Source organism: Talpa europaea (genome assembly GCF_964194135.1).
Source record: "Talpa europaea genome assembly, chromosome: 8".
Classification (NCBI taxonomy): Eukaryota; Metazoa; Chordata; class Mammalia; order Eulipotyphla; family Talpidae; genus Talpa; species Talpa europaea.
In genome coordinates this window covers 117,651,388-117,665,334 of record NC_140075.1, presented here as the reverse complement: position 1 = coordinate 117,665,334, position 13,947 = coordinate 117,651,388, and positions in this window count along the sequence as shown.

Genomic DNA, 13,947 nt, shown 5'->3' with positions numbered 1-13,947 from the left:
GAAGCCAGTGATGCTGCCGCGGGGTGAGGAGGCTGAGGCCGAGAAGCCTTGCACTATCTGGTTCTATGGCTGGCGGTGTCCCCCGAAGCACCCCCTTCCCCATTGGTGAGTCATCAGTGAGCAAAGCCCTCCTGAGAGAATCCCGCCCCGCACACAGTTGGAATCCAGCACGTGTGGCAGAAATCCATGCGGCTCCGCTTCCACTTCTAGGGGTTTTGTGGGCTTCTCAGCCTAGGTGGAAAGAACCCTCCAAAGTGGGGGGCTGACCTGGACCCCACCAGTAACTCTGGGACCTGGCCTCTCCCCGATGGTGGGAGAAGCTTAGAAGGGGTGTGTGGGTCTGCTTACCCGCCTCTGGGCAAAGCTGCACCTTCTCCTGGCTCTGCTCCTCCCACGTGCTCACCCCACGTCCCCAGTCACACACACGAACACTTTCTTCTCTCTACATGTTACAGAAACCTGATTCTTGTAACTAACTGCCCTTCAGATACGATTCTTCCCGCCGAGAGCATCAGAAATGCTTGCGTGTCTTCCGAACGTTTTCATGATCAACTTACAACTGTGAGTAGTTGGCTGAATAAAATGGTGTCTCACTATTCCTGTAGGCCTTCGCTGCTCAAGCCCGTTTTTGCTCTGAGATTACTGACTTTTACTGCAGTGAAAAGATTATTTCCTAATGTGGGGTTTCCATGTGCTCTTTTGATGAAAGTCACCTACCCTAAGGGGTGTCAGATTGTGGCCGTGAAATCACCTCCCGTTGCTGTGTGCGTTGCTGTCATCAGTTTCTATTATGATAATTAAAGAAAACTGTCAGCCCTGAGTGTTTGCCTCACACCAGCGCCTTGTCTGCAGGGGGCGGTCGCGTATCCCCACAAGGCTCCATGAGGATGCCCCTCTGTCCCATCCAAAGCAGGACAGACCCTTCCCCGCCCACCCTCTGAGCTCCCCGCCTCACCCCTGTAGCAATCACGTTGCTGCATCCACCATCCACTTAACCGCATTTTAGCCTGCAGGCCTCATCCCTACGACTTCCCATTTGGCCTGGGCAGGCCCAGTTTTCAGGCTCCTGCAGAGGTTGGCCTGACCACGTTTGATCGTTACACCTGCCAGCTGCCAGACCTTCTCTGCAAACTGTACAGTAACATTAACTAACTAGGTGTTGCCCTATTCCCTATGCAGGGGCTTTGTGAAAGATTAGCTGAAGACAATAAGCTGGGAATGGGGGGCATCATCTTGGGGGGCAGGGGCAGGAGAACCACCAGAGGAGGGCCTCCTGACCAGCTGGTGCCAGACCAGAGTCCAGTTTTAAGAAAACAGGTTCACATACGTTTTTACTCATTGAATACCTACTGTGTTCTCTGTACTATTCTAGACCCTGGGGGTGCATGAGTGAGCAAAACAAGGTATATTTATCACCCTCTGATAGTAAATATAGAAAAGACGCAAATAAGGAAATAGCACATCAAGTGTGACTAATAAACAGGTGCTAGTGTCCATTGCTAACAATATAGTGCCGTATACACAACATCAGCTACGAGGGTAGGTCTTATGTTAAGTCCTCCTGTGGTCTCCTGCGACAAACCAATAACAAAATCTGGGATGAACTTGGGAGGTTTGTCTCTGGCCTTGAAGGTGCTGGTGGCTGTTTATATTAAATATGCACAGCCTTTCACGTATCAATCATATCACAGTAAATTGGTTTAAAGAAAAGACAGAGATTTGGTCTCTGTCCCGGTCCCTGACACAGAGCTCCTAAATTCCTTGGAATTGCCCCTCCTTCATGAATGGAACAGAGACCACCACAGTCTTCACCTGCTCGGCTTCTAGGGCCCTACCTAGTCTGTCACCAGAGCATGGCAGGCCCAAATTCGAGGCCGGGGCCACCCAGAGTTGTCTGTGCCACCGCTGAGTTCCATACCCCCTCACTGCAACCTTGTCCCCACGGTGGGGCTCGGGATGGGCCCACCATCCCTTCCACCCCGAGGAGGGTAAACATGGGCCCGAGGAGGGTAAACATGGAGCAGGAAGTGAAGATCCCAGTTCCTGAAGGATGGGGCACAGGGGACCACCTGCTGGTCTAAATGACGTGCAGATGTGGTACCGCAACTGGCTTTGCAGATGCTGCTACAGACCTAAGCTTCAGATACCAGTGTGTGCTCTGAACTTTGTGGCATCACTCACTGGACCTCATGTAAGTGTCCAATTATATTAGCTGCATGTATCTAAACACCAAAACCAAATGCAGAGTTCAGAACATTTTAACACACTCTTTTGCTAGGGAAGTCACAGGGATTGTAAATTCAATCTCAGTTAAGTCTAAATTTATGACAAAGGACCTTTAACTGAAAATGGCCAAAGCACCAATATTACATATTGGTTGTGCAGAGAATTATAGTTTTAATTCTGGGGTATTAAATGTTACTTAAGAAGGTCGCATTCCCTTTAATTGAAGAGAAAAAAAGATGCTTGTTACAAAGTCACACACACAAGTTTCCCACCTCACTGGGCGTCCCTTGTTCCCTGTGCTAAGTCCCCTTTGTTGAGTGGGGGAGAGGCAGGCAGGAGCATGTTTTGGTGAATATTTCATGTAAAAATGAAATGCAGCCTGAGGGGTGCAGGGCAGGTCAGTTGTGAGTCCCCGTGGTAGTACCGCTGGGGGTGTCAGGAGCTGGAAGCCAGAGTAGAGGGGGTACTGGTGGCTCTGGGATGGCAGCTGAACCCCCACACTCCTACCTGTAGGATCCGGGTGAGGAGGGCGAGAGTTGGGACTGCCTTCAGAGAAGCGTGTGGCAAGGGCCACGACTGCCTGTCCCTTACTCCCGCCTGCGCTCGCTCCTACAGGAAAGGAGTCTGTGCTTGTCTGCACCTGTGTTGAGGCGCCTTCTTACCTTCTGGAAACCCACTCAAACTCCTGCCTCTCCCAGGGAAAGCCCGTGCCTTGAAGTCCTTCCCAAAGGTTGCCACTAGGGGGCACCGTGACTCTCCGGGCCCAGGAAGAGCCTCCTGGAAGAGCAGCGCAGGAGGGGACCAGCAGGGGGCAGTGTGGGTCAGGAGCGGGAACTCAGGGCTGGTGGGGTTCAGACCAGCTCATGCCGCTGACTGTGGGGAGCTGCGTGGGGAGTGCAGGAGCGGAGACTGTCCTGCACCACTGAGGAAATGCACCCAAATCCCCTGCCCTCTCTCCCCAGTAAATACCAAACGGCAAGAAAGCCGGATCCAGAGTGGTGGGCTGCAGGGGACACCTTTCAGGCTCTGCTTGTGGCCCAGATTTGTTCTGATAAAGCTTTCCATCGAGTGTATGATGCACAGACAGAAAAACACACACCTATGTTCACCGTCACCACAAACCCCTAGAAACCAAGGGTTCCGGCAACCAGCTGAGCAGTCTCAGCTCGTGCAGACACCCATAGAAAGCGCAGCCTTGTAACCGTCATTGTAGTTCGTTGCATTATATACATGCTCAGCAACTGCTCCCGTCACACCAGTATTTCTTTCTCTGACCTTTAGGATTGTGAGTCTTCTATCTGGGGCTCTGATCCACTCTGTATTTTTTTTTTTTTGCAAGGAGTTACAGAGACTGATCCAGCTTCACTCTTGCATGTAGCCATCCAGCTTTCCCTGGGCCCCACACTTAAAGGGTCCTTCTGTGTTATCCTCAAATGCCCTTTCCTGCAGGACAAGGGGAAAGGACCAAGAGGGCCTGTGAATCTGGATCCCCCTTCTAAACACCCTTAAGTACTCAGACCCCAGAATCCTGTGTCCTGCTCTAGGCCTGGGTGGCCTGTACTTTGAAAGCTGACTACCCTGGGCAGTGCCAAGGGGCAGCTTTTTCTGAGACAGGGTGGGGACATTCGATGGAGCTGAGATGTGCAGACTGGAGGATTGGCGGGGGTCAACAATGGAGGCAGCCCCCAGGCCAGCCACTCTCCCTGAGCACCATGAACCAGCACAGAACCTCACAGGGCATCAGGGCTCACTAGAGAAAAAGAAGCAAGAGCATACGGGTGTTTATGGAGAAATTGATTCTAAGGAATTGGCTCATGTTCTTTCGGGGCCCAGCAGGCCTGCGACCTGCCAGTTAGGCTCAGGCTGGAAGGTCAGGGAACACTGGATACTCAGGTAGCAGCTGGAAACAGGCAGGCTTTCTAGCCTGCAGTCTTGAGAGTCCTTGTTCTGCCAGAAAGCCAACCTCCCTCAGTTTTTCTCTCATGCCTTCAATGGTTTGGACAAGGCCCACCGTGAAGTGGTGCACCATCTGCTTTATTCAAAGGCTACCAGTTTAAATGGTGATCCCACCCACAGCAGCGTCAAGACTAGGTGTTGACCAAACAACTGGGAGGCCACAGCTAAACTTAGTGGACACAGAAAGTTAACCATAACAGAGTCCGTGTCCAAATCAGCCTTCCAGGTTGTTGCAACATAGGAGGAGGCATCCTCACCCCACAATCCCCAGCCCAGCTTTTACACCTGGGCCACATGTGCCTGGGTGCCATCTGCGCAACTGCACCCCTGCTGGCTGTTAAGGGTAGTGCACCTCTACCTGCAACCCCAGTTTGGTTTTTTGCTTGTTTCCCATCATCTAAAATTAGAGTTCTAAACCTCACCAGACTCAAATCACCCACTCCATCTTTTATATCATCCTGTCCCTTGATCCCTCCCTCCCCAGCCTCAGATCCCTCACTGTGTTTATTAATTTTGCTAGTTTTTGTAAGTATTTTACTTCATCGAGTCACCCTATGGAAATGTCCAGCATCTGTCCTCATCCTTCTGACTTGCTCTGCTGCACATCATCCCTCAAACCCCCTGCATTTTGTGGGAAGTGGCTGCATTTCCTCCTCGTGCTGGATGGTGCCCTTCTATGGGCTGACCACAGCTTTTTGACCCCTCCAACTTGGGGATTTAGGCGTGTCCATGCCCTCAGAATACAAATGGCGCTGCCATGAACACTGCAGAGCATATATTTTTGTGTGGATCAAGTCTGGCTTTTAAAAGCGTCGGTTTGGAAATAGTTGAGGGAGCGGAGAATTCACAGCTTGATCCAGCTCCGTGAACATGTCAGATCTTCCGAAGTCCCACCCACCTCCCAGGTGCTAGGAAGTGGCTTGTTCACAGTCCTATCTGCAGGAGCAGGCTGCAGGGGTGTCCCCTGGATTTAATGGGTGGCTGTAGGCTGCTGGCCTTGCACGTGTCCCTCTCACAGACGGAAGCCAGACCACCCTCTGGAGGGCTCAACAGAGAGGCCTGGTCCCCCCTCAGCTGGGTTTGCTCCCCATTGGGAGAGCCAGGCCAGGGCCTACTCCTCCCTAAAGTGTCTTTAGTTAGAGTCTGAGGGGGATGGAAAAGGGAGGAAAATATCTGAGGATGCAGATCTGCTGCAGGAGGCCTTGATGCCCCAGCCAGATAAGACACTGGCAGGCAGTGAAGCTCAAAGGGCCTCACACTGTGGGGCCGAAGCTAAAGAGCCTCACACCGTGGGGCTGAAGATTCCTTGTGCCTCACACCATGGGGCTGAAGATTTAACATCCCTTTATTTTTTGTTCTTGGTCATAAAAGGAGAAAAATTTATCAGAAAAGTACATTAGGCAATAAATTATATGTATCAGTAGACTGCAAGCAATTGGCACAGAAAATTACCTGTTTAGAAATTAGCTACTACATAATTTGGCCCACTTGACAATGGGAGCTAATTTACTGTATATAACTGACAAGCAAACCAGCACAACTATTATAGTAAGTCCTTCTTTTGCCTTTTTAGAAGTTTCCTTTTATTTAGAAGTTTCTTAGGAAAGTTTTTAAATGAAGTTAACTGTGTTAAGAAGTTTCTAGGTAGAAAAAGTTCCGATAGCTGAGTAGCAGCTGGTCTCTGGCTGAAGGCCTTATGAACAGAAGAGTCTTTTGATGTTTAGACTTTAGCTGATAGGGATGTCCTGGCGGCTATCCACTGTCTTAGGTAACTGTCTAGCTCAAATAATAAGTTTTAGTGTTAGGTTTGGTTTTTTATCTATTAACCTTGATGGCTACCATCTAGCTGAGACCCGTAGGAGCCAGTAGTCCATGGAAATAAACTACTCTGATTGTTTCTGCTTTGCACATGATAATGCATTTTTTCCTGCTTACTAAAAATGAATAAATAAAGACCTGCTGAGTCTCTCGGCAGAAGATACTTGCACCTCATCCCGTGTCAGTGTCTCCTCACTACCTCATCCCCTTCCCCTCAGCCCTTTCGTTTTCGCCGACGCCGTCTCATCCTTTCAGGAACCCCTGACACGACATTTTGCCAGAGGCTGGTCCGCGGCACAGGTCAAATCTGGCCTGCTCCAGGCTCTGTCAATAAAGTTTTATTGAGACCCAGCATGCCCTGGCCAGGTCTTGCCTCTGGCTGTCTGAGCGGCACTGTGGGTGCGGTGGGCAGGTGCCACCACAGTCACCGTACAGTTGCAAAGCTGAATGTTGTTTCCCTGGTACCTCACAGGAAAGCTTACCAACCCCACTGGAGTGGTAAGATGGAGAAGCAGCCCTTCCTTAAGCACTGGTAGATCCACCTCAGACCCAAACACAGGGCCTCTTTTCCTGGACTCTTCTGTGCCATCTTTGGAGGCAGCTAACCCCAGGAAAATTAGGAGGAGGCACTTGCGTGCACAGCCAGCCCTAGGCAGGTGCCTGCTCCCACTGGCTCTCATCTCCCCCCATCAGCCCTTGGGTAAGACAGCGTCGCTGGGGCTGCCTTGGGGACCGCATATGACACAGGCTCATGACACAGAGGCAGCCGGCCTGGGGACATCCTGGCACAGACGTCCAGCTGGTGCCACTCACCAAACTGTGTGCCTGGCCTGGACAACATCTACCCAAAGCAGAGGGCACCTCCTCTTAATTCTCATAAACCTGCCTGAGGACCCGTATGAGTCAGCATGGTACTGGATTCTGAGTCCAGTCCTGACCCTGACCTTGGCAGAAAGGACACCAATTCTCCGAGTTTCAGTTCCTGTAAAATGAGAGCCCTCGCAAGCTGGACAAAAGGCCTCCAAAAACTGTACATGTCCCATTACCTCCAAGCCACAGTGTCAGCTCACAGAGCCCAGGGTCTGGGCAGGGGTGAGTAAGCGAAAGATTGAGAGGGGGCCACATTGGTCCAAGCATCCTCACAAGTGCTGGAGTGTGCAGGGATGATGGAAGCTGGAGGTGTGAGGTCCAGCAGGGCCACCAGCCAAGGACTGTGGAGGCCGCTGGAAGCTGAGACAGGCAAGAAAATGGATTTTCCCCTGGAGAGCCAGAAGGAACCAGTCCAGCTGACCTGTGTGTTTGCCCTGTGAGCCTGATGCCAGAGGCCTGGATCCGGAACTGCAGTTTTAACCACGCTGCTCTGGTGATCTCTTCCAGTAGTCTCGGGAGACTCTCGGGCACCTATCTTGGAGGATGACTTTAGGGACAAACTCAGAAGAGGCCCCTTAGCACCCTGTCCCCGGAGTCTGGGGTGGGTCTAGGTGATGGGGTGCCATGGCACTAATAATGAGACTTCCTCACCCCTACCCCCTCTCCCGGCCACACCCCCTGGCCCAGGGAGACCTGCTGCCCCAGGAAGCTCCTGGGAAGATAAGGCCTGAACTTGACATTGTGGGGAAGGGCAGGAGGCCAAGGAGAGCCAGATGGTGGAGTGCACAGACATGACAGCCCCAGCCCTTTCCAGAGTGGCCGGGCCCTATGGTGTCATGGATTTGCAGGCAGCAAGCCGGGGCAAAGGGAAAGGCATTTCAGCAGCTGGCAGGCCAGATCTTTCCTTACGAAAACAAATATTCAACCATTCCCTCCCCTAACTCAGCCCACTGCCCACTTCCAGCCCAGCGCCAGCCCGGCTGGGTTGCCAGGGACTTCCCTAGTTTTAGCACTGGAGGCCCTGAAGGGGTTCAGAACACACCTCCCTGAGATATGCCACTTTGGCACATGGATTATTTTGAACTGATGGTCCTGCACCCTCAAGAAAAAGGCTTGCCTCTCCCTTAACTACCCGGAAGAATTTAGCTGGGGCCTTGTCCAGAGTGAGAGCTCTTCCCAGAAGGAACCTGACAAGACCCACAGACAAGACCCCCGTAAAGAGGGCCAACACCTAATGCCAGGACATTTGCTCTTCCTCGAGTCCTGAGTTACTGTCCCTGCCTCTGAAGCCCCTGACCCCTGTCCCATTCCTTGACTCAAGACAACAGAGACAAGTCTTTACCGAACTCACCCGGGACCCCTCTTGTCTCCAGGGCTTCCGTATGCAGGGAATGAAATTTTTTTTTCTCCTGCTAATCTGGCTCTGTCAACTTAATTATGAGAACAGCCAAAAGAACATCGAGGGAGCCGGAAAGAATCGTGCCCTCCCCCACCCTAGAGCCCATGTCCAGGCAAGCACCCAAATCACAGGCAAACAGGGGCGATGGTCACGGGATTCAGCCTCAGTATCAAGACAGCCCCACGGGGCACTCGCCCAGCACCCCCTTCCCAGGAGAGCAGCACGTCATGCCCAGCCTCAGGGTCCTCCCCACACTGACCCTCTGCCCAAAATGTTCTTCCATTTTATCAAGACTGGCCCTGTTCAGGGGCCTGACCACCCTGTCTGTGGTCAGGTGGTAAAGCCTGTCTTGTCGGTGTCCCTGCTTCTGTGTCTTTTCTGCCATAGGCCTCGACCCACCCTCCAAGTACACAGGACAGCTGGCCCTTGGGCAGAGCCTTCGTTCAGTGTCATTCTGGGGCAATGTTGATGAGGGGACTCGATTCCTAGCCAGGGCCCCGTGTGTGTGGACTTGGCACACCCTCCCTGGGTGTGGGTTTCCTCCCACATCCCAAAGACATGCACGTGAGGGTGACGGATGTGTCAAAATTGTCCCAGAGTGAGGGTGGGTGTGGACATGAGCACCCTGAGAAGAAAGGGCACCCTGTCCAGGGCTGAGCCCTGCTCTGTGCCCTGAGCAGGGCAGCACAGGCTCAGCCGCCTGCAACTGGAACTGAAGAAGTGGGCTGGAAAATGAATGAATGAACGAAAGGATGAATTGATTGTTAAACGAATTTTCAGTATTAGAAGTGCTTTGGGGCTTCCTCCCCCCTCCCCCCCCCCCGGCTCTTCTGTTGATGGAGCAACCAAAGTAACATCAGACAGATCAGCAGGAGAAAAGAACAAATTCAGTTACATGTGCATGGCGCATCTACAAGGATGTAAATTCTAAAGAGAACAGGACAGCTTGCGTGTATTTGTCCTGGGCTAAGAAATAAGACAGGGACCAGGGCCTTCTAGGAGAGAGGAGGGAGATCCCCAAAGTCCAGATGCCTGTGATTATGTTTTCCCTGCCATAGAGCTAGGCTCCTCTGATCGAAAGGTTATTTTTGGAGATAACCCAATTTTCATTCTTCTAGGAAGCTATGGGAATTTCTCTCAGGCATGCAAGGCCTCAGTTAACCTCAATTTGAAATAACCCACATGCCAAAGTGACATGTCTTTGGGAAGCCTGCTCTGTGCACTTCGGAGAGGCCTGTGCTTCAACTTACTGTGGATTTGTTTGTCTCCTTCACTAGATTTCAACAACTTCATTTACCTTGATTCCTCAGTCCACCATGGCGCCTGACATACATTGATAATCAATAAAATTCTTTTTTGTAGGAGGGAGGGGAGGAAAGGAAGAGGGAAGAAGGGGAAAAGGAAAAGGTGAGGAGGAGGGAATCCCCCAAGTCCATGTCCTTCAGAGCACAGCCCTCAAGGGGATGGATGGCACAAAACACTCTCAGGTAGGTGACTGTGTGAATGGCACAAATTCAGCCTCTGAAGAACACAGGAGGGGCCTCCCTGGTGGCACAAGGGGTTAAGCACAGCACTCACTGTGAAGCTACCCGCAGCCACTGCAGCACAAGTTCGAACCCCAGCCAGGGAGCAACCCACATGGTGCAGCAGACCTCTCCTGTCTCGCCCGCTGCTCCCCTCAGCAGTGTATTTCAGTCAATCTGCCTGTTCTGCTCCCCACTCTATCTCTGGTGGATCCTCCCACCCCCATGCCTCTGGCCTGTACCCCAGTTCTTGTATGCATAAATAAATAAATCTTAAAAAAAAAAAAAAGAACATGGGAAAGGAGTTATGGTTTCAAGTTGCTCAGACACAAGCCCCCCCTCACAGCTGTATCCAGCAGGACCTCGTGCCACCCCTTCCTTGGGTGGACACAGGCGCGTGCAGCTGAGAGGTCTCCAGCACAGGTCTAGGAGAGGCCTGCAGATGTCATAAAGACCAGAGCAGTGAGCTTGGTTCCCGAAGGGGACCCCATCACCCATCCTGTACACCTCCCCCAAGTGCTGAAGCTAATGTTCCCACACCCCCAATCTGTGCAAGCGCTTTCACCCTAGTGTCCGTGACAGTGACTGGGTTTCAGCAGCCCTCTGCCGTTCTCCCATGAGAGGCAGGAAGCTGGGCCAAGCAGGTGCAGCTCAGGCTGGGATGATGATGCCACATTTGCTTCTCACTTCCTTCCATGAAGTCGTGCGAGTGCGTGCTGGTGCCTAGACAGGGAGACAAACAAAAAACAAACCAAAAGTGCCTCCCTGGTGGTGCAAGTGGTTAAGTTATAGCACTATGAAGCTGTCTGCAGCCACTGCAACACGAGTTCGCTCCCTGGCCTGCCAGCAGACCCCTCCTGTCTCCCCGCTGCTCCCCTCAGCAGTGTATTTCAGTCAATCTGCCTGCCCTGCTCCCCACTGCTCCTTCCCTGGTGAGTCCTCTCACCCCCCACACCTTTGGCCTATACCCCAGCTCTTGTATGCATAAATAAATAAATCTCTAAAAAAAAAAAAAAAAAAGATACTATAAGGAAGACCGAAGACTGGGCCTTGTTCCACTTTGTCAGGAGACAGGAAGATAAATAGCAACAAGAAGGATAAAAATAGATAGCCACCTTTGAAGGCAGATTTGAAAGAGCTGAGAAACTCAAATGTGTATACAGCCCCATCAGTCAGAAAGTACACCTCAAGATATTTACTTTGGAAAATTCCCACAGGTAAGCACAAAAAACATACACAGGAATTTTTTGTTCAGTGTTATTTGTAGTATCAACAAACTGGACATAAGCTCTATTGATTCATGGAAGATGGAGCAACAGTTAAAAGGAAGGAAGATTTAACTATGAAGATGTCGGTTAAATGGTTTTTCAGGCTTTTCTGCCCTCCCACCATTAGGATTGTCCTGCCTGCTGGGGCACCCTCAGCTGTTACACTGTCGTAAACTGACTTGTTTACTTCTGTGGGCCATGGGGGGAGTATTGAGACAGGCACCAAGAGAAGCAGAGGCAGGGGAAAGAAGCAGAAGAGGCACAAGAGAGAAGGGGAGAAAGAAGCTCAGAGCAAAGATTTGCTGGGGGGCTTTGGAGGCCTGCTGGTCTCCTGGCCCCCAGGCACCCCTGTCTGCCATGTACCTGGTTGCTGCACTACATGTAAAGCTCAATAAGAGCCTGAGAAACCCACCAATGCCTCCAGGACTCTCCTTTATCCAGTCTGGTCTGCTCGGATCATAGGAAACCTGCTCAGTGCCTATTCCTGGCACTACAGAAGATTTCCAAGGCGTGGTCCTTGCGTACAAGAGCGCATCGTATAAAAATAAGTGGGATGTAATACCATTTGAAGATGAAAAAAGTCAACATGTGCCCATAGAGAGGAATGTAAATGCTCAGGAAAAGGTGGTAACCATGGTGTAGGAGAAGAGAAAGAATCTCTTCCTACCCCTCTGGGTTGTTCTTGGGCTGAATGAGCAATCAAATTAACATCAGACGGATTAGCAAGAACAAAGAACAAATTTAATTACATACATACAGGGAATCTACTCATATGTGGATTCTAAAGCTAATGGGGCAAATTTGGGGTATATTTCCTGAGCTAAAGAATGAGATGGGGCCTGGGACTGCCAGGAAGGAAGAGGGGGATTCGCATGATGATGACCAGATGCTCATAATTAGATGTTTGCCAGCCTTGTAGATGGGCTTCTCTGAGAGAAAGGTTATTTCTGGTAAAAACCCTCCCAGGTAAGATCCCTCCAGTTTTCATTCTTCTAGGTAGTTAGGGGAATAGTATAAGTGTCTCCCCTTTTTTGTTTCTGATTTACTGGAATCTTTTAGTCACACTTTGGATGAGAGGGATGGATTCTGGAGGGCAATGACTCAGTGTCACTACAAACCAATCTCAGTTGTACTGTTCCCCCATATCCACCTTTACTCATGCCCCTTCCTGAAATTCATCATGAGAAAAAACAGACAGACCTGGGTTTGAATTCAACCCTACCCTCCCTATCATTTAAGGGAATCTCTCAACCTTTCTGAACTTGCATTTCTCAAGCTATAAGCTGGGTTGACATGTAATACAACTGGTCTTTTACCTCTGCATTCAGGGAGTTGAGGGTAAATGCCAATCCATTCTCCTCAGTTTGATAAGTGTCTTTGAAGTCCATGACTCTCCCTGGGAGCTCTGCTCCACCTCCAAACACTTCCCACTATGTGCCTGGCACATATTAGTGCTTAATGCATCTTTTAATAGGGATATCTTTAAATAGAGATGTCAAAAGTAGGTATTTATGTAAAGTGTTTCCAAGATGAATGGCTTTCTCGACTGAATATGCTCTTGAAAAGCAGTGCATCTCCCATAAGGGGCCAGTGTGGTGTGCTGTGGGCAGCAGCAGTGTGGGGTGCTGGCCCAGACATTGGCACAGTCAGACCTGGGATTTAAGAAGCAAACTCAGGCAGTATAAGTGGAGATCTCTCTCTGTATCAGCAGCAGTGTAGGATGGCACCAGGGTATAAATTGAGGGGAGATACAGAGGAAGAAAACTTACCTCTATTAGGCTCCTGACTGAGAACCCCATTCCCATATTAAAAAAACAGATTAGCAGGAGAAAAACAAACAGAAGTTTAATAATTTCACCTACTTCTCCTAATGACTACCCCCTGTATTCATAGAAAATACCCGGTAAAGTGAGTAATTCCCCCCAAAAGCCCAAACCACCACCTTAAATACCATCTTCAGTCAAAGAAAAGAGATGTGGAGGCTGGGGGCAGGGGAGTGGAGGCCAGTAAGGGAGGTGAGCAAGTAAAGCGCAACATAAAGAGATAATGTCACTATGTGAGTTTATTTTTTTTTTAAAGATTTATTTATGCATACAAGAGCTGGAGTACAGGCCAGAGGTGTGGGGTGTGAGAGGACTCAACAGAGACAGAGTGGGGTACAGAACAGGCAGACTGACCAAAGGCCACTGCTGAGGGGAGCAGTGGGCGAGTCAGGAGAGGTCTGCTGCACCATGTGGGTAGGTCCCTGGCCAGCCAGGGATTGAACTCTTGCTGCAGTGGCTGTGGACAGCTTCATAGGTTGCTTCTTAACCCCTTGTGCCACCAGGGAGGCCCCCTATGTGGGTTTAAATCTCCATTGTTGAGTTTTGAGAGACTTGGTCATTCCCTTCTTCTGGAACAAAGAGAAGACAACGTTACAAATGCAGATTTCCCTTATAAATGCAAATGTCTCTTGCAAAGGGTAACTTCTCTGTTTTCAGGGCTTTTCCAGTCTGCTGTTTTTGTTTTTTTAATAGCCAACTCAAAATGTCCCTTATGTCAAAGAGACATATTTTGGGGTGGTATATTCTGCTCCGTATCAGAGATTAAGACACCACAAAATCATCATCATGCATAATAAAATTAAAAGTAATCCCTTAATGTGTGTTACTATATATCCAAGGTCCAAATTTCTCCCACTGTCTCATTTTTGTTCTGATCAGGATCCAAATATTGTTAATTATCAACATGGTTGATAAGTTTCTTCCCTCTAATACCCAAAAAAAATCATGCCATTTGTCTAGCAGACTTTCCTGTGTCCTTGTAATTTTTTTTTAATGTGATTCTCTAATCTTTGAATTTCCTTTAAGCTGGAAATATAATAAAGAAGCTTTATTAGATTCATGCC